General features: G+C 36.3%; 1 non-coding gene and 1 pseudogene across 1 annotated transcript; both read left to right on the forward strand.

Moving 5' to 3' along the window:
- Nucleotides 1–4196: 4196 nt before the first annotated feature.
- Nucleotides 4197–27633, forward strand: part of LOC124973254 (telomere length and silencing protein 1 homolog) — a 51741-nt pseudogene continuing 28304 nt past the window's right edge.
- LOC124973259 (U6 spliceosomal RNA) lies at nucleotides 9022–9128 on the forward strand. Its single transcript, XR_007106652.1, has one exon. It is a non-coding gene; the product is annotated as a U6 spliceosomal RNA (small nuclear RNA).

Raw genomic sequence — 27633 nt, forward strand, 5'->3', positions numbered from 1 at the left:
ATGTAGGTTTACATACATGTTGATGAGCACTAAGCATAGTTTAGCTATTTTACATTCATCCTGATTTATGGGTATGTTGAAAGACTCTCAGTATACTATATTCTATATAATTGGACATTTTTTTTCTTTAAATACTTAATGAATCATTTTGTTACAAGGGCTGTGTGAAGATATCTTAGGAGATAGCAATCTGATGAATTTTAATGTTTTTAAATAAAATCAAATACTGTTTACAGAAGAATTAATCTAATTGCTTTCTCTTTATTTCTACAAGGAGAAAGTACTACATTTCACCGAACATTTTTCTGTTATGGAATCTTATATTTCATATTATTTTTAGAAAATTGTTTCTTTGGCTTGTAGGCAATGATTGAAACATATGATATTTTCCCTGGTCTTGGCTAATATAAACTTAATAATTTTCTTTTTCATTTTCCCAGTTGATGGATTACTTGCACATCTCTTCTGGAAATTTTCAGTTTATAAAACACATATCTATTATCTTTGGATAAATTTTTCTTTCATGTTACTTTTATATAAAATGGGAATAAATTCATGTTTTGAAACAAATCAAGGAATCTCCTTAGTTATGTTATATATATATATATATATATATATATGTTTATATTAAATGGGAATAAATTTATGTTTTGAAACAAATCAAGGAATCTCCTTAGTTATGTGTTTATGGCTATCAGAGGAATGCCCTAAATTAAGAGATTTAATAACAGGCACCATATTCATTTTTTGAAAAACTAGCACATTCTTTGTGGTTTTTTTTTGTACTTCTCATTCATTTGCTTTCTCTTTGATCACTCTGTCTCTCTTTCTGTACTTAGATTGAACCAAGTGGTACTTCACCACTGAGCTACATCCACAGTTTCTCTTTTTTCACTGTTTAGCTTGAGACAACTTGTCACTCAGCTGCTGAGGTTGCCCTCAAACTTGTGATCCTCTGGACTTAGCCTATTGGGCTGCTGGGATTATTGGAAGGTGCTACTGTATCCAGTCTAAGACCTTTGTCTTTAATCAAAGCTTTGCAAAGTGTTCTCTTTTATCTGTGATTTTCTTCATTTGTTCCTTTAGTTACTTAACTAACTACCAAACACAGTTAGTCACTGGGACTATAGTTCTGAGCCAGATAGTCACTGTTAGTGTCTGGTCTCCTGAATCATATATTCAAATAAATTTTGCTTTGTCATGAACTGTTTAGAGCATGAATTCAGCTGTATCTTTAAAATATTAGGGAGCTAACTGTAAATTCACATGAGTTTGTGTACATGTTGTAGGAATTCTTGGCACTCACTGGGCAGTCTGGTTCTTAATTACAGCAACCCAGGCAGCAATGAGCTGATTCTTCATTAGATGTTGTTTTTAATAAGACAATCTGTTTGACCTGTAGTCTTTTATATTACTATATTGTTTCTTCTGGTGTCATGTCATTGATTTCACATTTTTATGTGTGATATCCATAATTGTATCATAAAACTTATCATTAATATTTCTTAAATGTGTACAATTTGCAAGGTAATTCTCATATATATTGTGGGGGCTTAGAATTGTAGTTAACAATTTCAAAAAATTAACCACATTACAAAACCTTACTGGAGGCTTCCCCAGTACAAATCCTGCATAACTGCATCCTGATCCACCCTCCCCACATCCCTGTCACCACTGGGCTTCCAGTTGCATTGCTCTTTCTCCCTCCCTCCTTTACTGCCACCCTTGCCTGCTCCATCCCTGATCCTGGCCCACTGTGCTGGTTTTCTGTTGGCCACCTGGTGCTGGGCTCTTTAGCCAGCATTTTGCCCACCCTACCATGATGATCATGCCTCAGCTCAAGGCTGTGCCAAGTTTAGCTCTCAGCCCTGCTGAAATATGCAGGGGCACCTAGTTTCCAGGCCCCCTCCCAGGCCTCTGTCTAGGAACTTGTGCCCTCCTGGGGTCGCCAGAGCACAGCCTCTTCCTCTTTCATCAGCACTCTGACCCAGACCATGCACGATTTTACTAGACTCTGTAGTAAGACCCCAAATGGGCATATAGGGAGTCTTCACTTTTGCTGCTTTCTGACTATAAAGGCAGGCATCTGAATCTTCTCTCTCATCAAAGTCCTCTGAATTTTCTGATGCAGTTCTTTGCATGGATTCCCCCAGCCCTATTTACCCAAACCTGGCAGAATAGACTTTTGAGCAGGCCACTCAGGAAGCCAGTTGTGTTATTTGAAATGAGCAGTCATCAGACGTTTCCAGATCTTACTGGTTCAGTTAGTGTGGACCACAGCTACCATATATCAGCAACGCTCTGTGCTACAGAACGTCTCCAACTTCCATACACTGGAGAGCTATAGAAAGAATGAGGCAGGTGGCAAGACTGCCAGTAGTCCTGGGGAAGACAAAAAAAATAATGGATTTGTCTTCAAGATGCAATAGAAAACCACACATCCAAGTCCTGCCCCTGCTCTGAGATAGTGGACCAGCCACATAGAGGACTTTACACAGTCCAAGCACAGACCCTTACCCAATATGTCTTACCCTGAGTGGAAGATGGAAATAGAGGAGCAGAGTCTCTTAGCTAAAGTGATTCTTCATGGCCACTGCTGAGGTGGATACTGAGAAAATAATGGATATGTGAACAACCTGGAAAGTGACTTAAAGATGACTGTGTGGCTTCCCAAGGCAAGGAAAGCCTCATTTCTACTCCATTGGTCAAGATCTTGGATAAGAAAGAGGAACACTACCTCCTAATGTTCAGCAAGTTCCAGTGGTCCTTCTGCTCTTCAACCATTCTGAGAAGTGTAATAAGACCCATCTGCAAATGCTAGGGCAACCCTAGGACAGGGACATGACTGTTCAAAATAAGCACAGGAGGAGTATAACATCCACTGATTGGAATGGTAAACCTGAATGCAATGGAAGCCATACTAAAGGTCAGCTGGGAAAACTAGAGGTGATGACAAAAGAGAGTTGCTGTTGGCACTATGTTTTCTCACTGTGTTCTGCTTTCCTTTGGGAAGATATTATTTTCCTTAAAGGAATTGAGTGAGTCTGTGATGAATAAATATCTTACTTTCTTCTGCTGTCACTCATGAACCACAATGGATATTTAAAACCTGCTTCCCTGTTTTGGTGTAGGTCCAGTCACAACTCTAATGAAGCATTTTTATAGTATTTTAGCTAATTTTAGTACATTTTTATTACTTAATATTAGTTGTACATCACAGTAGAATAAATTTTGATGGATATTCTGAAGCCATGCTGTGTAGAATTGGGTTTAGGAGGCAGTATTCTCATCTTTCTCATGGTTTTGTGTAAATTTTGGATTGGTTTTTCAAGGGTATGCATCACTCAAGAACATCTATTTGGAAAATTCACATTTAAAGAAGTAAATCAGGGATATTAGGCATGCAACATCTTTATGGTGCATATAACCATTGAAAAGAAAAAATATTTTGTATTTTGTAAATGTTTTAGGATCCATTATTCTCATAACAACTTTAGTTTTTCTTTAAAATTTTCTGTTTTTTAAATTCAAGTTTCAACCATATTAGGTCTACATTTTTGCATTTTAGTAGTGAATTATTATGTTTTAAATTCTGATGATGAGGAAACTATTTACTTTGAGAGCTGTCACTCAGAGCTGGCTTTCCAATTCTACCCTTGTGTAAATTGTGGTTCTTTGGTGCTGCTGGTATGGTGAAAGAAAATTCTTTCCTCATCCTGATGTCCTACATGTGTAGGACAAGCAAAATCAGCATACTTGTAATCTGCTGTCCATTGCAAACAACAGGAGAGAACCACGAATTTGCAAAGGCATTCTTGTCCTTTGCAAATTGAGTTACTGTCAGCGATTATCTTTGCTTAACAAATAATCTCTCAATTTCTTCTTGCTGTTTTGTTATATTATTTTGAAGCTCAGCAGTCGATAGGTTTATTTTTGCAGACCATTAGCAATGAAAAAAATTTTAGTATGTGTTCACTGAATTTATCTTTTATTTCCAACAACTTTCTGCAGTTTATGCCCTAAAGAAAAGTCCACAGTGCTTCCATTTCTTCAATACTAAGATTTGAAATGTTGTACAATTCTGATCTTGCAGCATGAGGCATGGGTCAAGATGATATTATGCACTGGAAATATGTGCTCCTCACATCACTAGCAGGTGCTTGCTTCATCCATCATGAGCACCTTTGCACAAGGACATGACACTAACCTGTAGTCTGCATCCTCCAGGACCTGCTATAAAGATCCTGGGCATCATCACAGAGGGCCTGTGTCTGAGAGGCAGAAGTCATTTCAAGAGGATGAACCCTTATGCCAAGGCAGATTTTCCAGATATATGTGCATTTAAAGGTAAGTTGAAGTCTCCTTGGAAATTTGGGCCAAGAAACTTTCTGGGGGCAAACTAATTGCAGGGCAGTAGCAAATGTAGTGGGACTTGGCAGTGGTGTGTGCTAGCTTCCTCCTGGCCTCCATCACACATGCTAAATGACTTAATCCCTTCTCTCCTTTATAGGGAGCACAGGAGGCACCCACTTTCAACTAGAATAGAAGTTCAACATCACAGGTTTGAGCTGTCACTTGCTTGAGCACTGCAGAAAAGGAGGAGAACCCTGCAAGAGTTCGGTTATGCTTTTTCAACTCAATCATCACCTAACTCACTGAGCTGCAGGGGAGTCACCACAGCCTGAAACTCTCACCATCCATCACTCCATGTGTCTGTGAGGGTCCTAGGCCATTTCCCTGACTGAGCAATATAGTGGGTGAGCCCAGGCTTGGAGGAGATGTGTGCAAGGTCAGTTGCCACTGGGTCCAGTGCCTTGCTGGGTGATCCTCGATCAAGTGATTGAACATGCTTCCATGACTTCCCTGGCCACTAGACCTGGTGGAAACCAACAGGCTATAGCAGAATAGGTGTCACCAAATGGCCAGCATGACTGGTGCAGGTTGAACAAGGATGGCATCACTTAGCAGGCCTGGAGGGTAATGTGGGCTGTCAGTTTTCAGCAGGGGTACTTGCCCAGGAAGGAGCTGGAACACTCAGGTCAGACATGCTGTGCCCCAAACACACTCTCTCCCCTTCCAGTGGGTGAACAAGTTGGCATTGTATCCCTTGCAAATAACAGACCCCTGAGGCTGCCTACCTCGGTCTTCCCTCCTAATATCACAGCTGAGCCCAGGCTTTTCTTCAGTCTAAGTCAGGAAGGGCCAGGACCAAAAGTTCGCTGGTTGCCATGGGCACCAAGATGCATGCTGCTGTCATTCTGTCTTTCTGCAACATCACCAGGGATCTGCACAGTGGCCAGGATGTCACAGCATATACTCATTAGGACCCAAGACTCCTCAGGCCTAGAAGCAACCCCTGGTGAGAAAAACCAAGTGCCATCTCCTGAAGGAGCCTGGAGTCTCCATGTCCTTCAATCTCAACTGGCTAGATGCCAACCTGTTCCACTTGGAAAATGTAGTTGTCTCGTGACTTGCCATCATTTCACAGGAGCATTGTTACAAACTAGGCATTTCTTTGAGAAGCAGCTAAAACAGTGCAGCAAGATTTTGGATGGAAGTGAATGACAGCATGGCAGTAGATATCACAGAAAATGGGTTTAGAATCCACATAATTAAAATGATCCGTGAAAAAAAAGATAAGAGAGCAATTTCAGGTAATGTATGATCATTCCAATAAAGAGTTAAAAGAGAAAATATAAGACGGAAAGAGCACTTCAATAAAGAGATTGAGATTCTGAGATTCTGGAAAAAAAAAACAAATACTTAAATGAAAGAAACAATAAACCAAATAAAAAACTCAATACATAGCATCACCAATAGACTAGATCTTGTGGAAGACAGAATCTCAGACAATGAAGACACAATATTTAATCTTGAAAATAAAGTAGAGCAAACTGGAAAGATGGTAAAAGATTATGAATGGAACCTCCAAGAATCATAGGACATCATGAAAAGATCATTTAAGGATTGTTGGAATTGAGGAAGGCACAAAGATACAAACCAAAGAAATGAATGTCTTCAATGAAATAATATTTGAAAATTTTCCAAACCTGAAGAATAAAATGGAAAATCAAATACAAGAAGATTACAGAACACCAGGTGCAGAAAAGTACAACAGATCCACACCAAAGCACATTATAATAAAAATACTTCACATACAAAATAAAGTTAGGGGATCCAAGATGGCAGACTAGAGGGAGGCTGCATTCCTTGTTGCTCCATAACTCTGGTTTCAAGCAGAAGATATCTGTTTCTTGCTAAGGCAGTTTTTGCTGCTTATCGATCCCCTGCTGTTTACCCCATTTGTCTGCTGTGATCACCTGCAGTCTGCCAGCATATCGACGCCTTTTTGAGTATAGATTGCTCACTGTCAAGCACCTATCATACAACATTTGCCTGCCTCTCACCTGTCCATTGTCTGCCTTACACCTATCCATCACCCAACTCATGAGGTTCACCTCCCGATTGTCCAACAACAGTCAGCAAACTGATCACCGACTGCTAGTGGAGCACCAGCTGCCTGCTGTTGCCTGGAAGTTCACTGTTACAGTACCTGCAGGTTTGATTACACGTGGCTTCCACCATTTTGAGACAACAGCCAGGCCCTGTAGGAACCCTGGCCGGACTGACTGAGCCCCATATCCAGGACACCTCAGCCCGACCGATACTCCCTTTCTCTGGGGTCCTCACATTAAGTGACTGCTCCCTGCCACCAGGACCCTCAGACAAACTGACTGTGCCCTATCACCGGTACCCCAGACTGACTGCAACCAGGCTCCAGGATCCCACAACCACATAAAGAACCCCGACCTCCAGGAACCTTGCCTGACCAAATGCATCCCGCCTCAAGAATCTCATGTTGACCACGGCCACACCCTGAGCTGCAGCTCCCCATTTGCCAACACATTTGAAAACCAGAGTGGCCATCTTTGATAATCCTGAAAGCCATAGCTCCAATATTTAGGTGGGGTAAAACCAATCCTGAGACGCCTGCTGGAGGCGTCAACAACTAAATAACCTAACATTACAGCTCAAAGCCCTAGAAAAAGAAGAACAGAATAACAGAAAAAGGAATGAACAGCCTATTCAATGAAATAATATCATAAAATTTCCCAAACCTGAAAAATGAAATGAAAAATCAAATACAAGAGGCTTAAAGAACACCAAATGCACAAAATCAAAACAGATCCACACCAAGGCACAGTATAATGAAAATGCCTAACATTCAAAATAAAGATAGGATTGTGAAGGCCGTGAGAGAAAAACATTATTTTATATATAGGGGGAAACCAATACGGATAGCAGCTGACTTCTCAACCCAGACTCTAAAAGCTAGAAGGGCCTGGAACACATATTTCATGCTCTGAAAGAACATGGTTGCCAAACAAGAATCCTATACCCAGCAAAACTAACCTTCAGATTTGAAGATGAAATAAAATACTTCCATGATAAACAAAAGTTAAAAGAATTTACCAATAGAAAGCCTGCACTACACAATGTTCTCAACAAAATATTCCATGAGGAGGAAATGAAAAACAACAATGTAGATCAGGAAAGGGAGGAACTATCTTAGAGAAAAACCACTCAAAGGAGAAACCAAGCCAACTTAAAAACCAAAAATAAGTCAAATAACTGGGAATAAAAATTATATCTCAATAATAAACCTGAATGTTAATTGCCTAAACTCATCAATCAAAAGATATAGACTGGCAGAATGGATTAAAAAGGTAGACTCAACAATATGCTGCCTTCAAGAGATTCATCTCATAGAAAAAGACATCCACAGACTAAAGGTGAAAGGATTGGAAAAAACCTACCATGCACATGGACTCAGTAATAAAGTGGGGGTTTCCATCCTTAGATAAAGTGGACTTCAAGCTAAAGATAATCAGAAGGGAAAAAGAAGGACATTTCATACTGCTTAAGGGAACCATAAATCAGGAAGACATAATGAAAGTAATTATTTATGCCCCAAACAAGGTGCATCCCTGTACATCAAAAAAATCCTTCTCAATTTCAGAAATCACATAGACCACAACACAATAATTCTGGTTGACTTCAATGCACCACTGTTGCCACTAGATAGATCTTCAAAACAAAAACCAACCAAAGAAACCATAGGACTCAGTAACACAATCAATAGCCTAGACTTAATAGACATATAAAGAATATTCCATCCATCAACGAGCAGATTCACTTTCTTCTCAGCAGCACATGGAATCTTCTCAAAAATAGACCATATGTTATGCCACAAAGCAGCCCTTAGGAAATGCAAAAATATAGAGATACTGCCTTGTGTTCTATCAGATCATAATGGACTGAGAATAGAAATCAATGACAAAATAAAAAACAGAAATTACTTCAACACCTGGAGACTAAATAATATGCTATTGAATAAAACATGGATAGCAAAATCATAAGGGAGGAGATTCAAAAAATTCTTAGAGGTCAATGAGAATGATGACACAACATATCAAAGACTCTGGGACACTATGAAAGTGGTACTAAGAGGAAAATTCATTGCATTGAGTGCATTCCACAAAAGATTGAAAAGTCAACAACTAAATAACCTAACATTACAGCCCAAAGCCCTAGAAAAAGAAGAACAGAATAACAGAAAAAGTAGTAGAAGACAGGAAATAATTCAAATCAGAGCTGAAATCAATTAAATTGAAACAAAAGAAACAATTCAAAAAATTGACTATAAAAAAGTTGGTTCTTTGAAAAAGTAAACAAAATAGACAAACACTTACCATACTAACAAAGAGAAGGAGACAGAAAACTCAAATTAATAAAAAAACTTATGAGAAAGGAAATATCACAACAGACACCACTGAGATACAGAACATAATGGGAAGCAATTTTGAAAATCTGTATTCCAAAAAAATAGAAATGACCAAAGATATTGACAAATTTCTACAGACATATGCTCCTCCCAAACTGAACCAGGAGGACATACACAATTTAAACAGATCAATATCAAGCAATGAAATAGAAGAAGCCATTAAAAATCTACCATCCGTACTTGCTTCAGCAGCACATTTACTAAAATTGGAAAGATACAGAGAAGGTTAGCATGGCCCCTGCGCAAGGATGACACGCAAATTCGTGAAGCGTTCCATATTTTTTGGTTCAACATCCGGAAATCAATAAAAGTCATTCACCATATCAACAGACTTAAAGTTAAGAATCACATGATTATTTCAATAGGTGTAGAAAAAGTATTCAATAAAATACAGCATCCCTTCATGCTCAAAACACTAGAAAAATCTGGGGTTGTGGGAACATTCCTTAACATTGTAAAGGCCATCTATGCTAAGCCCATAGCCAATATCATTCTATATGGTGAAAAACTGAAAGCATTCCACCTAAAACCTGGAACAAGGCAGGGATGCCCTCTTTCATCACTTCTATTCAACATTGTCCTTGAAACTCTAGCCAGAGCAATTAGAAAAACCAAAGAAATTAAAGAGATACGAATTGGAAAAGAAGAACTCAAACTATCCCTGTTCGCTGAAGACATGTTTATATATTTGTAGGAACCTGGAAATTCCACCAGAAAACTTTTAGAACTCATAAGTGAATTCAGTAAAGCAGCAGGTTACAAGATCAATGCTCATTAATCCAATGCAAATTTTATACATAAGTGATGAATCTTCATAAAGAGAAGTTAGGAAAACTACCCCATTCACAATAGCCTCGAAAAAAATAAAATACTTGGGAATCAATCTCACAAAAGAGGTGAAAGATCTCTACAATGAGAACTACATGAAACTAAAGAAAGAAATTAAAGAAAACCTTAGAAGATGGAAAGATCTCCCATGTTCTTGGATAGGCAGAATTAATATTGTCAAAATGGCCATACTACCAAAAGTGCTATACAGATTCAATGCAATTCCAATTAAAACCTCAATGATGTACCTTACAGAAATAGAGCAAGCAATTATGAAATTCATCTGGAAGAATAAAAAACCTAGAATAGCTAAATCAATCATCAGTAGAAAGAGCAAAGCAGGGGGTATTGCAATACCAGATCTTCAACTCTACTACAAAGCAATAGTAACAAAAACGGCATGGTATTGGTACCAAAATAGACAGGTAGATCAATGGTACAGAATAGAGGACATGGACACAAACCCAAATAAATACAATTTTCTCATACTAGGCAAAGGGACCAAAAATATGCAATGGAGAAAAGATAGCCTCTTCAACAAATGGTGCTGGGAAAACTGGAAAACCATATGCAACAGAATGAAATTAAACCCCTATCTCTCACCCTGCACAAAACTCAACTCAAAATGGATCAAGGACCTCGGAATCAGACCAGAGACCCTGCATCTTATAGAAGAAAAAGTAGGTCCAAATCTTCAACTTGTTGGCTTAGGATCAGACTTCCTTAACAGGACTCCGATAGCACAAGAAATAAAATCAAGAATCAAAAATTGGGATAGATTCAAACTAAAAAGCTTTCTCTCAGCAAAGGAAACTATCAGTAATGTGAAGAGAGAGCCTACAGAGTGGGAGAATATCTTTGCCACTCATACTTCAGATAGAGCGTGAATTTCCAGAATATATAAAGAACTCAAAAAACTCTACACCAAGAATACAAGTAATCCAATCAAAAAATGGACTAAGGAAATTAACAGAAACTTCACAGAAGAAGATGTACAAGCAATCAACAGATATATTAAAAATGTTGAACATTTCTAGTAATAAGAGAAATGCAAATCAAAACTACCCTAAGATTTCATCTCACCCCAATTAGAATGGCTATTATCAAGAACACAAGCATCAATAGGTGTTGGTGAGGATGTGGGGAAAAAGTACACTCATACATTGCTGGTGGGGTTGCAAATTGGTGCAGCCACTCTGAAAAGCACTATGGAGATTCCTCAGAAAGCTTGGAATGGAACCACCATTTGACCCAGCTATCCCACTCCTTGGCCTATACCCAAAGGAATTAAAATCAGCATACTACAGAGATACAGCCACATCAATGTTCATTGCTGCTCAATTTACCATAGCCAGAGTGTGCAACCAACCTAGATGTCATTCATTGATTAATGGATAAAGAAACTGTGGCATATATATACAATGGAATATTACTCTGCCATAAAGAATGATAAAATTATGGCATTTGCAGGCAAATGGATGAAATTGGAGAATATAATGCTAAGTGAGATAAGCCAATCTCAAAAAACTAAAGGTAAAATGATCTTGCTGATAAGTGGATGAGGACATATAATGGGGTGTGGGAATTCAGTAAAGTAGCAGGTTACAAGATCAATGCTCATTAATCCAATGAGCATTGGATTAATTGGAACAATGGATGTTAGCATTAGGCTTAGGGTTAGGTTGAGGGTTAGGGATAAGGAGGGTGGTAAGAATGGAGGAAGGAAGGACTGTATAGAGGGAAAAGAGGGGAGGGAGGAGTGGGGGAAGTGAAAAAATAACAGAATGATTCAAACAACATTTCCTTATGTAAATTTATGATTACACAAATGGTATGTCTTGACTCCATGTACAAATAGAGAAACAACATGTATCCCATTTGTTTACAATTAAAAAAATAAAATAAAAAATATTTACCATCCAAGAAAAGCCCAGATGAGATGGATTCTCAGCTGAGTAGTACAAGACCTTTAAAGAAGAACTCATTCCAATATTTCTCAGAGAATTCCAGGATATAGAAAAGGGGGGTACCCTACCAAACTCATTCTATGAAGCTAATAACACCCTCATACCCAAACCAGGAAAAGACACATCAAGGAAAGAAAATTTTAGACCGATATCCTTGATGAATATAGATGCAAAATCCTTAACAAAATACTGGCAAACCATATAAAACATATTAAGAAAATTGTGCACTATGATCAAGTGGGGTTCATCCCTGGAATGCAAGGATATGTTAACATCTGTAAATCAATTAATGTAATCCATCATGTCAATAGACTTAAGGATAAGAATCATATGGCTATTTCAATTGATGCAGAAAAAGCGTTTGACAAAATAAAACACCCCTTCATGCTCAAAACACTAGAAAAATTAGGGATAGTAGGAACATTCCTGAACATTGTAAAGGCTATTTATGCTAAGCCCATGGTCAACATCATTCTTAATGGGAAAAACTGAAACCATTCCCTTTAAAAATGAGAACAAGACAGGGATGTCTTCTTTCACCATTTCTATTCAACATTGTCCTTGAAACTCTAGCCAGAGCAATTAGGCATACCAAAGAAATTAAAGGAATACAAATAGAAAAGAGGAACTTCAGCTTTCACTATTTGCTGATGACATGAATATATATTTAGAGGATTCAAAAACTCCTCCAGGAAACTTCTAGACCTCATCAATGAATTCAGCAAAATAGCAGGCTATAAAATCAACACGCATAAATCTAAAGCATTTTTATATGCAAGTAACGAAACATCTGAAAGGGAAAATGAGGAAAACAACTCCATTTACAATAGCCTCAAAAAGAAAAAAAATACTTGGGAATTGGTCTAACCAAAGAGGTAAAAGATCTCTACAATGAAAACTACAAAGCATTGAGAAAGAAATTGAGGAAGACCTTAGAAGATGGAAATATCTCCCATGTTCTTGGATAGGCAGAATTAATATTGTCAAATTGGCCATACTACCAAAAGTGCTATACAGATTCAATGCAATTCCAATTAAAATCCCAATGATGTACCTTACAGGAATAGAGCAAACAATCAAGAAATTCATCTGGAAGAATAAGAAACCCAGAATAGCTAAAGCAATACTTAGCAGGAAGAATGAAACGGGGGTATTTCAATACCAGAACTATACTTCAAAGAAGTAGTAGCAAAAATGGCATTTTATTGGCACCAAAATAGACAGGTAATCAATGGTACAGAATAGAGGACATGGACACAATCCAAATAAGTACAATTTTCTAATACTAGGTAAAGGTGCCAAAAATATGCAATGGAGAGAAGATAGCCTCTTCAACAAATGGTGCTGGGAAAACTGGAAATCCATGTGCAACAGAATGAAACTAAACCCCTCTCTCTCACCCTGCACAAATCTCAACTCACAATGGATCAAGGACCTTGAAATCAGACCAGAGACCCTGCATCTTATAGAAGAAAAAGTAGTTCCAAATCCTCAATTTGTTGACTTAGGATCAGATTTCCTTAACAGGACTCCCATAGCACAAGAAATAAAATCAAGAATCAATAACTCAGATAGATTCAAACTAGATAGCTTTCTCTCAGCAAAGGAAACTATCAGCAATGCGAAGAGAGAGCCTACAGAGTGGGAGAATATCTTTGCTACTCATACTTCAATTAGAGCACTAATTTCCAGAATATATAAAGAACTCAAAAAACTCTACACCAAGAATACAAATAACCCAATCAACAAATGGGCTAGGATATGCACAGAAGTTACACAGAAGATCTACAAGCAATCAAGACACATATGAAAAAATGTTTACCATCTTTAGTAATAAGAGAAATGCAAATGAAAACTACACGAAGTTTCCATCTAACCCCAATTAGAATGGTGATTGTCAAGAATAAAAGCAACAATAGGTGTTGCAGAGGATGTGGGGAAAATGGTACACTCATGCATTGCTGGTGAGGCTGCAAATTATTGCAGCCACTCTGGAAAGCAATGTGGAGATTTCTTAGAAAACTTGGAATGGACCCACCATTTGACCCAGCTCTCCCACACCTCGGCCTATACCCAAAGGATTTAAAATCAGCATACTACAGAGATAGAGCCACATCAATATTCATAGCTGCTCAATGCACAATAGCCAGACTGTGGAACCAACCTCGATGTTCTTCAATTGATGAGTGTATTAAAAAACTGTGGTATGTATATATGCAATGGAATATTACTCAGCTATAAAGAATAATAAAATCATGGCATTTGCAGGCAAATGGATGAAATTGGAGAATATCATGCTAAGTGAGATAAGCCACTCTCAAAAATCCAAAGGTCGAATGATCTCACTGATAAGTGGATGATGACACATAATGGGGAGTGGGAAGTGGGCAAGAATGGAGGAAGGGGGGACTGTATAGAGGAAAAAGAGGGGTGGGCAGGGTGGGAGGGAAGGAAAAAATAACAGAATGATTCAAACATCATTACCCTATGTAAATGTATGATTACACAAATGGTATGCTGTTAGTCCATGTATAACTAGAAACAATATGTATCCCATTTGTTTATAAAAAAATAAATTTAAAGAAATGAAGTTAGGATTTTAAGGTTTGTGAGAGAAAATCATAAGATTACATAAAAGGGGAAGCCAACACAGATATCAGCAGATTTCTCAACCCATACCCAATAAGCAAGAAGGGTCTATAACAATATATTTCAAGTTCTTAAGGAACATGAATGCCAATCAAGAATCTTATACCCAGCAAAAGTAACCTTCAGATTTGATGATGAAGTAAAATCTTTCATTGATAAACAAAAGCTAAAAGAACATACATATAGAAAGCCTGGAGTAGAGATATTCTCAGCAAATTATTTCATGAGGGGGATGTGAAAAACAATAATGCAAGTCCACAAATGGAGAAACAACCCTAAAGGAATAGTCAATTAAAGTAGAAACCAATTCAAGTTAAAAAACAAAATTAAGCAAAAATGACCAGAAATACAAATCATATCAAAAGAGTAACTCTGAGTGTTAATGGCCTAAACTCATTAATCAAAAGACACTGGCAGGTTGAATTAAAAAGAAAGACCCAACAATATGCGGTCTTCAAGACACTCATCTCATAGAGAAAGACATTCACGAACTAAAGATGAAAGGATTCAGAAAAACAAACCATGAGCAGGGACTCAGTAAAAAGCACGTGTCTCCATCCTTGTCTCAGAAAATGTGTACTTCAAATCTATGTCAGAAGGGATAATAAAGGACATTGCATACTTCTAAGGGGAACACTAAAGCAGCAAGTCATAACAATTTTAAATATTTACACCTCAAACAATGATACATACATGTACATCAAACAAACCCTTCTCAATTTGAAGAATCAAATAGACCACTATCTAATAATACTGGGTGACTTTAACACACCACTCTCACAAATGTATAGAAACTCTGAACAAAAAATTACAAAGAAACTATAGCATTAAATAATATAATTAATGATACATACTTAATGGGCAGGTATAGAGTATTTCATTCATCATGGAGCAAGTACACTTTCTTCTAGGCAGCTCATGGATTCTTCTGCAAAATAGACCATAAGCTATACCATGAAGTAGCCATTAGTAAATACAAAAAAAAAAAAATAGGGATACTATCTTTTGTTCCATCAGATCATAATGGAATGCAATTAGAAATGAATGATAAAATAAAAAACAAAAACTTCTCCTACAATTGGAGGCTAAACAATAGGCTATTGAATGATGTAATGATAACAGAAGACATTAGGAAAGAAATAAAAAAAAATTCTTAGAGGTAAAAGAAAACAACAAAACAACATATCAAAATCTCTGAGACACTCTGAACGCAGTAAATTCGCAATAAGCAAATCTACTACTTTAAAAAAGTTTTAACCTGGGCATCCTAATCTTTTGTTAAAATTATACATACCAAGTGCAATCTCTATGCCAGAAGTATGATGTACACAAGGAGGTTTAGGGTCTTATTGGAAAATGGTGAAAAAAGGTCTCACTCTCTGAAAAATTCAAGGTTAGAACAGCAGATATCTGGGAATGAGTAGAGCAGAAAGGGCTTTTGTGATTACAGTGACCTCCTGAGGGCAGGACCCAGAGCTTCTATGTAATTCAGCAAGTATTTATAAACAATGAATGGCCTCTCTATTCCCTCCTTATTGGAAATTCTGTCACATGATTGAAATATGGCTTGGTGACCTCCTAGAAAAGGTTTAGGGAATGAATGGAATTATGCTAATTTTCTCATCCAGTATTCCCAACAATATTACTGTTCATGTCCACTGTTGTTCTACACATTATCAGGATATCTGGGAGTTGGGAAGTATGTACCCAGGGGATATGAAAATTAGGATCCAGTCACCTGGATTTTGTATTAAAATAAAAACTGCTGAGTTCTTAGGTCTTTGATAGGGTCTGACATAAACACTTCATTCAAGTGCCTAATAATGTCCTTGGTTCAGTGATGATATTTTGTTAACCAATGAAGGCCAGTAGTTCCTAGTTTATATTTAGAAATCTGCAGAAAATGAGTGATTGGCCCAGGGGTGATCTACCACTGAGCTGCATCCTCAGCCCTTATTCTATTGAGACAGGGTCTTGTTAAGTTGCTGAGACTGGCCTTGAACTTATGATCTTCTTCTCTCAGATGTGAGTTACTAGGATTATAGCCCTGTTTCAATGCACCTGGCCTTATTACTACATTTAAAACTACTTGCTTGAGAGTTTCAATTGTAGTTTTACAAAAGAGTCCTGGATTTTTTCTTGGTGATATTTAAAATGCAGCCCCCTCCAAAAAAATACAATCCAGTCTCAATGGCTGATGGGTTATATGGCCTTGGACCCTCCTTTTTTGGTTGGATCATGAAACTAAGGGAAAACAATTATTCACCTTTTAAAATATTATTACTCTTCCAATGAAAAGGATAGTTGAATAGAGCAATTTTTAAAATGATAAACAAAAAACATGATACGAGGAAGATTTTCTGAATCTAGACATTGCAATTGATGGATTTTCACCATTCAGGTTATTATTATGTCTGCACTAAACTTAGGAGTGTAATCTCCTTTCAAAATAACAAACCTCTTTCACATATGCTACTAATGTACTGGCAAAGGAAACAAAATAAACTTGGTCTACAACAAATTTTAAGTGATGCTGATAGGTTTTCTACTGTGATTTTTGCAAAGGTAGACTGGAAACCTGAGTGGGACTACTAACAAAGCTTAGGAGTTCTCCAATCATTCATTTACATTAATTGTTCATTCATCTACAGTCATTATAGCAGATATTAAAGAATTCCAAATAAGGAGAAAAAGCACTTGTCATTCTGGAAGAGGTAGGTTTTTGAACTGAAGTATATTTTATAAAGAGAGATGCCAAAGACACTGTGCTAAGTGTTGAATGTCAAGGATCCAGATTTACAAATAAAGTGAAATGTCTTTTTCCATTGGATAATTTGGCACTTTGAGCTTACATGACTGTTCCATTCCAACCTTTTAAATAGATTGTATCAAATGTGAATACACTGAGTAGGTACAGATACATGTTGAATTTCAGTGGAGTTAGTTTAAATTTGCATTTGAGACTGTGTGCTGAAATTATTAGTTTGACAAATCTAAGCCATCAAGTATCTGCAATGCTCTGAAGAAGGGACTGTAAGAGATATACAACATGTGAATTAACAGAAGAGAAAGCAAAGTGCACAGGGAATGAGTGGTTCTTTGCATTGAGGGACTGGATAGATTCTGTGGAAGAAGTGCTGCCTGAGTTGAACTGGGAGAAGGAACAGGATTTTGATAGAGAGCAAAGCATATTTTAGAACTTAATAGATCTATCTAATTTGGATAGGAAGAGCATATTAAGGAAGAGACATGGTGATAGATGAATTCTGAAAAGGAGGTGTGGGCCTTGAAGAGTTCCACCTTAATATGTTAAGAGTGATATCCATGTGAAGGAAGAACTCAATAGAAAGTGGAAGGAACAGGAAGATAGGAGAAAATTATCACACTACTTCAAACACTGAAGGGAGAGTGGACATAGGAATCAATTTTGAAGACATTTCAGAGGCAAGATTGAGAAGAACTTGAGTTTAGTTTGAGAAATAAGCAGGTAGTGAAAGTGAGAAAGAGGCAAACAGACTGACGGTGAGACTGGCAATATTTTAGTAACAATAACTAATGTAAATTGAAGGCTCCCTGTGTGCCAGTCTGGGCCACTCATCAAAGCATTTCATTTAATGCTACCAGTAGTTCTATTTTAAAGTTGAGGAAACTAAGGCACAAAGATATTGCCCAGGTTACACAAGATCACACACTAGTAAGTGGCAGAACCTGATTAAAATTTAGTTTGAATTCCCAAACACTACTCTCAAGGACTTAGAGCACCAAAGAAGAGCAGCTCTCTTGGAAAAGAAACACTGACTACAGATGCTAAAAATGAAAATGGTCATCAGGTGTAGGTATGGCTATGGAGAAAAGTAGGCCGAAGACAGAAGTCTGGCCTATGCTGCAATGTAAAAAGACTGTGATCCCCCTCCTCTCCCTCCCACTCCATACTCCCCCACACAACACACTGCATTCAGTCAGGAACTGATCTGCCTTTCTCTCAAGTGCATATTCCTTTTGGTTTCTGAAAGTTACTCCAGGTTATCTCAGGCCACTCATCCCAAACATCCTTCTGATGCCACAGGGTTGATTTGACCATTCAAATTAGATTAGATGTGGAAGGACAGGAAATGGGAGGGAAATAAGTTCAGAAACAAATGTGATGTTACCTGGAGCACTGGGCTCCGGCTTTACTTGGGATTCTGCCAGACACATGTCCCCAACATTTGCTACATTCTGGACCATCTGTAGGATCGCTTATAATCATTATAATTTGTACTTTTCTCACTACCATTTCTATTAAATATTTATTATGTGAAGAAAAACTGGGGGACTGTAGAAAAGAGCCAATAAAAAGGACTGAGAAACATGCCATTAAAACCAGGCTTATTGAGAACTGTGACAATTGAGTATACCCAAATAAAGAGTTAGGGGCAGAAGTCAGTGATCTCTTTAAAACAACAGACAAGACTAATAAAACCAAAGGGGATTCATTTTGTAAAAATAATATTTAGATGTTGATGGACCTTTATTTTATTCATTTATTTATATGTGGTGCTAAGAATCAAACCCAGTGCCTCACACACGCTAGGCAAGTGCTCTACCACTGAGCCACAACCCTGGCCCCAGAAAGGGGATTCTATTGAAAATATCAACAAGATGGACAAAATCCCCAAACATAATATTAAAAAATTTCTAACAATGAAAATTGAAGTCCTTCTCTTCTCCATTGCTCACTCCAAGTCAATGTGAATACTGGTTAGGAGCATAAATAAAACACTATAATGTATATGTGAAGAATTTAAAAACACAGTTGAGGTAGACAACATTTTAGAAAACATTAAAATTTTAAAGCACCAAAAAAGAAAAAAAAACCTTGAATATACTAATAACCATTGAATAAATTGAACCAGTAATTAAGACAGTCCATAACCCCTGCCAAAGTAAGAAGTTGGGCAATTTAGTACAGAAAAATTCAATCAGAGATTAAAATTAGGTGTTGCTGCTTATTAGCTGTGACCTTTATGTAATCAGATCTTTAACTGCCTGTTCATTTGTAGCCCCTAGATATCAATCAAAATGACAAGCCTTGATAAGCAAGAAACCACAGATATAAATAATTTATTGAAATAGTCTGAAGAGTGCAAAAATATATTTCCTTGTTCTACAGATAATTATTGTACTTCTAACAGATGCAAGGCTTTGTATTTTGATATTTACTGCTGAAGTTTAATATTTAAACTTACTCTGGACTAAATAGGAATTAAGCTACAAGACAGTATAGGAAATCATTTTGACACATATGATCCTAGACAATAAAACATCTAGGTGCAGATGGTCAGGTATTAACATGAGGACTTTACTTCAGCTTGTTCAGTTGGAAGCACAGATGATGGATTTGCTTCAGAACTGACACTTGTCACTAAAATGTATACCTTTTGATCTTGCTACTTATCATCTTAGTTGCTAACAAAAGAGAAATTAACTGTAGAGTAAGTTTTTTTTCCCTTATGAGTCATCTTTCTAATAATTTTGGTATTTATCAATGAAAATATTTTTTCAGGAGCTGGGGTATACAACTCAGTTGTAGAGGTCATGAATAGCATGTTTGGGGCTCTGGGTTCGATTCTCAGCACCACATATAACCAAATGAAGGTCCATTGACAACGAAAACAAAAAAAAATATTTGTGCACAATGAAAGTAAATCCATTCTGTTTTCATGTGTAACTAAGTATAATCAATAAAAAATATTTTAAAAATACATTTTCAACTCTAAAAGAGATACTTCTTCTAAATACTTCAAGAAAAACAATCTGCATTTTTAGTTTACTGAGAAACATCTTTGTAGTTTTCTGGAAAACTGATGACAAATTCCAAAATGTAGTATTAGAAATTACAGATTTATAAAGAGTTTGATTTAGTTTTTTTCTCAATATTTAAAGCAGATCAGCATTACTAGATGGCCTAGAACCTTTTAAAACTGCATTTGAATATTCTTTAGTAACATCTAAATTATGTACTTTTTTCCAGTAGCCTGTCATATAGAACAATTAAGTACATTTTATGGGCTTTATTCTTCTTTGCTGTAGGTAATCTTGCAATTGTCATCTGTAAATCAATCTATAAAATGGATTGGCAATTGATCCATCACAGGGGTGATGAGAGAACCAAACTACTGTGGTCTTTTTTGGAATGTAAGAAACACCATTTTTTCCCAGGGCATTTGTAATAATTATTTTAATTTTCTTGCCCCCTTGCAGTTCCCCACACTACTTAACAGTAACATGTCATTGCCAATCACGTATGGACATAGCTGCTTCTCCACTACTGTTTTCTTTGAGCTCTCAGATATTCTGATGAAGTCTGACTGAAATTAAAGCCTCATTAACTGACCAAGTTTTCCCCCTGGTGTAGATTACCTTTTTCAAAAGAAGGACATTTTGAAACACTCTGTCCATTTGGTTTGCACTTTTCATAATATGGATAGTCTACATTTATGTTGGCATTTTAAAAACTGTTTTATATATTCAAGTATATATTAAAATCAATTTTGCATTAAGTTAATTCTAATGTTTTTGTTTTTATATACTCTTAGCTCTTAAGCATTGAGCACTGTTCACAGTGAAGAAATTTTCTTAATGTTTTCAGTGGAACTAATAAGGATTTGAACCTTTTTTCTCTTTAATTCTGCATATGCTGAATTGTGCTTGTATACACACTATAACCAGCTGTGCCTTCCTTTGCATTCAGTTTTATGTAGAATATTTATATATTTTAGTATTAAGAGAAAATATTTGAAAGACAAAAATTAGTACCAAACAATACTCTAGTATAATTTCATTATTTTTATAATTGACCAAATATGAAAACATATTCTATCACTTTTTTCTTTTAGCTTTCAATTGTGTAAGAATTGCCTTAGAATCTCTTTTCAATTAAAATTAAGTAAATGTAATATCCAAGTAACATTTTTATAAGACATACTTAAACAATGAATGTTCATAAAAGAAAATATTCTGAAGAGTATTTTTAAACTTTGAAGTCACTTATATATTCATATATTTTCTCCTCCCTAACAAAAATCTGAAATGCATAGTCACCAGCATCCAGACTGCTCTACTATATATTTGAGAATATTATTTCAAAAGATTAACCCTGATTCTTCCTATAGAAAAAAATCACACCCACCTGATATATTTACTGTATCAATAGAATTTGGATTTCTCTAAATATCTGCAATCATAATTAACATTTAAAAATCTAAGATTTTGAAAGCTCACTGGTGATAAACTCAAACAACAAAGAAGTGATTTTGTAGCACTTTTGTGAGAATAGCCACAATTTTTGATGGACCAAAAAATGTACTATGATACAAATATCAAACTAGGTAATGAAGGCATTGCTTGTGGAAACTGAGGCATGATAAACTGCTGTATATTTTACAAAATTGATGGTAACATTTGAAGAAAACCTGGAAAACATCCTTCAGGAATCACATCACTGTGGAACTACCTGCAGATACAACAAAGTGATTCTTTTGTGTAGTATAGTTTAAAACAGTGATAAAACATTTTTTGTTCTGAAAAAAAAATCAAGAGGCACAATTACAGTGGCACCAAACCTATACATGAAGCAGGAATGTTCCAAAGTAGATCAATGAACTAGAAAGTGCCCACTGAAGATTACGTTAACTGTAATCTTTAACTACAAAGTAACAGAAACTGACTTGAAATGTAACTAAGTAGCTGATCCAAACCAGGCATTTTATGGCAGGGATTATGAAAAGGCTAAAAAGTGAACTTTATGAAAACATATTACTTGAATTTTTAGAAACTAAAATTAGGTTTAGTTAGAAATTTACAATTTCTATTAGAATCAGACTTCTCTCTCTTGTGTGGAGACACAGGTGTATAGGGAAAAAAATTCAACCACTCCAGTATGCTGTAACTGCAAAGTAATGGGACTGGCTCCAAAATCCACAAACAGACACTACTGGTACTCCCTCATATGTTAAGTCTTTATTAAAATAAAAAGAGCTGGTTCAGGGCAATGACAAATTCTGAAAGTGAAATGTGTGAGCTAGAATCTAGAAGGGACCTCTGAGAATGCTTTCCTCCACCTCTTTCTTGATCAGGACAGGTTTGCAGAAGAAGCTGAGAGTTGCCTGGGGCCACTGAACTCATTGAAGGTAGAACAGTGATGGGCATTCCAATTTCATTTCCCCAAGGCCTAGGTGTAATTAACTAATGGTTCAAAACTGGTAGGAAAAGAAATATCATTAAAAATTGTAGGATAAAAGCTGGGGTTGTAACTCAGTGTATAACTCAGTAGGGAAGTAAAGCACTTCCCTAGCCTGTGTGAGGCACTGGGATGAGCACAACACATAGATAAATAAAATAGAGATACATCAACAACTACATTTTAAAAAAATACTGTAGAATAAAAGAACACATACAAAACACAAGATTCTTACAGAGAAACAAATAAATCAAATCAATGGACAAGAATTTCAACTAAAAATGTAATATATTTTAAAAATTAAATGCTGATTGGAATTATTCAAATGAACAGAAATCTTATTCATGGTATATTTCTTCCTCAAAATAATATAACTACACTCTAGATTCACTTACTAGATGTAGGATAATAAAATTTTTGATAGATCAAAACGCTCTATGCAGGGACAACTGTAGAAGTAGAGAATAAATTCTCAGAGTGCTGCCTCATACTGTGAGTGTTCTTAAAATAAGTACTTTAGTCAAAATAGGCTCTAGAGGGCAGCAAACACCCACCTTCTTTTAATGTTTGCTTGATCAGTGTTAAAGTACTATGGCAGAAGTTTCTTAGAACTATACAACCTGAACATTGATCTGTGTACATGCCTTTTCTGTGCTTGCAAATCTTTATTCACTTTCTTGTATGTATCATTTTTACTGTGATTTTATTTTTGTGGAATAAATACTTTGTGATGAGAGGTGTTTAGAGTTAGTATGTTGGTTTTATTCCATTTTCTTGGAATAATCCAAACTTAACTTTTTCCATATGGAAACAATTTTGGAAATGTATCTTACTACCTACTCTTAAATATGGCACATCAAAAAACTTTAAATACAGATATATAAAAAGTACATATAATTATTGAGGTTGAGTTTGAGAGAGTGGAAAGTGTTTAAAAAATGGTCCCTTGATCATTTGAATCTTAAATTCCATCAACTGCTCTGTACTGAGAAGGGAGAAATGATGAAGAAAAAACCCTGAATCATTGTTCTTCCTTTAGGCTACTTTTTTGATAAGGAAGAATGTGAACCACCACATTGGGTGACAGAGGTTATTGGTCTACCTAATCTCACTTCCAGGCTGACCTAGCTCTGACTTTCAAGGGTGAGTTCAAAAACATCTCCATTTGTGTCTGATACAGAAATACTGGTGTGCATGTAAAAGAGAAGAGGCAAGAGAAAATAATAGAAAAATGGAGACACAGACGGACAGGTCCAGTAACTCTACTGTGCCAGAAAGTGTCACAGAGAACTGTTAGCCACACATTTCTTGTAGGCAGAGTAAGAAATCATTCAGTTTGTAAAGAAACAAACATTTGAAAATAAACTGTTACAAGTACCTCTTCTCAAGAAGGGAACAGATTTGTTTAGTCCAGTTTATACATAAAATATTTAACTCAAACAGACTTACAAAATGCCCTTTTATGCTTAAATAAGCACAGGCACTTTCTCCCACATACACACTCCCTTTCTTAACATTACCTGGGACTGTAGGGCCCTGCCACAGGGTTGACACTGGAGAACATATCATATTTACAACTCTCTCCCAGATGAGTCTGGTCCCTAAGATCATTTTTTTATTTTACTAGATGATATAATTTTAGTAAGTGACAGCAACTATTTATAAGCTACTTATCACATATAAGTGCTGTTCCAAACTTGTCAGAGTTTCCTTATTCTGTCCTCTGAACAACCTTAGAAGGAAACTACTCTCATTTAGCATTCTGTAGATGAAGAAATGGAGGCCCAGAGTGGTTGCCTAACTGGTACAAAAGGACACTGAGTTGGCTAGATTTCAAAATCTGCATTGAGTATAGATGCCGTGATTTCAACCTATATGTACTTCAAAAGAATTTAAACTTACAACCTGCATCTTTGCACAGAAGACTACCTGACATAAATAAATCTTAAGCACAATTTGCTATATCATCATTTTTCTGAGAGAGCAGATTATTTGTCCTTATAAAGCTGGCCCTATGCAGACTTCTCCCATAGTGACTTTTTTCCCAATCCTTCTCCCCAGTGGTGTGTGCTGAGAATATCTTGATTATGGGTTAGTTCTTAAGTTTCTAAAGTTGCACATTTTGACCTGTTAGGAAGAATTTTATCTTCTAATTCTAACCAAGTTTTGACTGCTGCATTTGTCTTTGGTTCCATCAGATACAGGAGACAAGATAATTTAGTGCGACTGACAAATTTTACTTAGGACCCAGATTTCTTCATGTAGGTGTGTCTTCTTTCAATCAGCACATGCTGCCATTTTTTCTACCTTGTATCATGTATTAGGGACAGGTGAGTGAGACATAATACTTTCCTTTATGGGACTTAGTGAGGGAAATAAAATGTGAATAGTGTTACCACAGTGCTAAGCATGAGAATGCTAATGGAATGAAAGTAGTAAAATGGCAGGATACTATAGAGTAGGGCATGGATCAGGGAAATTTTTCTGGAAGAAATACTTAAATGGAGGCCTGAGGAAAGAGAGTAGTAAAGAGAAGAAGAACAGAAGAAAAGAACAAGCAGAGAAAAGAGAAAGGTTAAAGAACAGGTTAGAGAAGAACACAAAAATCAGTATGGTTGGATTTCCCTTCACCCAAATCACAGTCTATAAATCATCACCATATAAGATAGTAATGTATTAAACAGAGTATAAATTCAAAGAAAATATGGAGCATTCAGATAATGGAAAAATAGTGAAGGACTGATTGGCAAGGAGTCTTAGAAGAGCAAGATGACTGGAGTGGGCCCAAAGTGATCTTTTGCTGATTTTCAGTGTTTCTAGAAAAACTATGTGCAAAATCATCCAGAGGACTATGATGTCTTCACTTGATGTATCATCCGTTCATTATCTGACAACCTCAGCTGCATACACACACAGGAAAGTATACATTATGAAAGCTATACAAATGGAGTTAGTGTCAGTACAGCTGGAGAAAACGACTAAAGCTTTTGTGACTCTTTTAATTGACACTGTTCCTGAAAGACTCAAAGAGTCCCAAGTCTGTAGTCACTAGAATTCCATGTTCTATCCTAAGCACAATGTAGCCATCCTTTTCTAAATATGCAAGACCTTTGGCAGATGCCAAGTTTTCCTTAGTTCCTACAAAGTGCTGTTATTATGCAGTCACCAGGTGCATCTTCATGCTCATCTTTATGAGCTATTCAGGGATCTCAACTGCAGCAAGGCTAAGGTGGATGGAGCCATTATTATTCATATCCCAGTACCACCTATTTGTCTCTCTGCCTCCCTCTCACAAATGTATATCTGTAACCTAGCCCCTATATGTAGTGTCTGAAGTAGTAATATGATTGAAAATTTTATCCAGTAAGTTAATATTTCCACTTCTCTTAGAAGTTGCCAGGGAAAAGTCTTCCTCAACACTAAAGATCAAAAATTCAGCCAAACATGGTAGTGCATGCCTGTGATCCCAGCAGCTGGTGAGGCTGAGGCAGGAGGATGGTTTCAAGGCAGCCTCAGCAAAGCAAGGCACAAAGCAACTCAGTGAGAACTTGTCTTTAAATAAAATTAAAAATTAAAAAGAAAAAAATCAAGCAGCTTTATATTTACTAACCTGGTGATAGTCTTTCTATCTTAGTCTAATAGAAAATTGGTGAGTTCAATGGATTTTCTAGATCGGTGATGGAAACTTAGACTTCAAGTAAGAATCACAATAACTGAGGGAATCTCTTATCTAAACCCAGAATCTAAACTTAATGTCAGAAAAGAAGTTCCTGAACTGAACAGAAAATAGAGGAAAATACTGTAATATTCCTTAAGTCTATAGTAATGCACTAAAAACTTTGGAGATTTCAAGTTTGCTACATATATTTGCTGATATACATTACAAACACACACACACACACACACACACACACACACACATACACAATTTTCTCAGTAGCCCACTCATGAACTTCTATTGCCTCTTAGCATTTTTATATGGATGACCTTGTTAATGAAAAATATAATCAATTAAAAAATCTATGTTAGAAATTTAAAAAACAGAACCAATGAAAAATGATAAATGTTTTAAAACTACACAAAATGAAAATGACTAAAAAAACACAAAAAAGCAGAGAATCAAAATGGTACACTACATAAAACCTAACTGAAAAACAAGGAAATATCAGAGGATTCAAAGCACAAAAGCCATCTGAGACAAAACAAATAGCTAATTGGCAGAACTAAGTACTTGCTTATCAGTAATTATTTTAATTTTAAATATTTACAAGTCTAAAGTTAAAATGCAAAGATTTGAAGGATGATTAAAAAATGGTGTATCAATATACTATCCATAAGAGATTCAGTTTAGATACACACACACACACACACACACACACACACTCACACACACATGCATACACACAAAGAGGTTGAAAGTAAAAGAATAGAAAAACACATTCCAATAGTACAGAAAAATGGAACAGGGTGGCCTTATTTTGTGTGGAAAGAAATAGACTAAGAAAAATTACAGAAGATTAAGCACATTATATATAGATAAAAGTTCACTGTATTAAGAAGATAGAGAACCAATATGATCATATATGCACCAAATATAAGAAGCCCAAAGAAAAGTAAACACTGACAGACTGAAAGGAAAAAAAATTATGTAACATTTGGAGATTTCAATAGTTCACTTACAATAAATGATAGGATAGCCTTGCAGAAGATCAATACTTAGATGAACTGAACACTATTAATCAGACACAAGAGACAGTTATAAAAATTTATCCAACAACATTCTTCACAGAATGAGAAGTAAACACAAAATATTCTCAAGTACACACAAAATATTGTCCAGAATATACTAAGTTGGGTCACAAAATGAATATCAATAATGTTTGAAAAAATGAAATCATGCAAATGTCTTTCCTATCACAATGGCACAAAATTAGAAATCAATAAAGGAGGAACAGGAAAACACACAAATATACACAACCCAGTCACATCCCCAGTCACATCCCCAGTCCTAATTTGCATTTTACTTAGAGACAGGGTCTCGCTGTGTTTCCTGTGCCTTGCTTTTGATGAGGCTGCTTTGAACTCACAATCCTCTATCTCAGTCTTCCAAGCCATTGAATTAC

Source organism: Sciurus carolinensis (assembly GCF_902686445.1).
Source record: "Sciurus carolinensis chromosome 14 unlocalized genomic scaffold, mSciCar1.2 scaffold_114_arrow_ctg1, whole genome shotgun sequence".
In the NCBI taxonomy this organism is placed as follows: domain Eukaryota; kingdom Metazoa; phylum Chordata; class Mammalia; order Rodentia; family Sciuridae; genus Sciurus; species Sciurus carolinensis.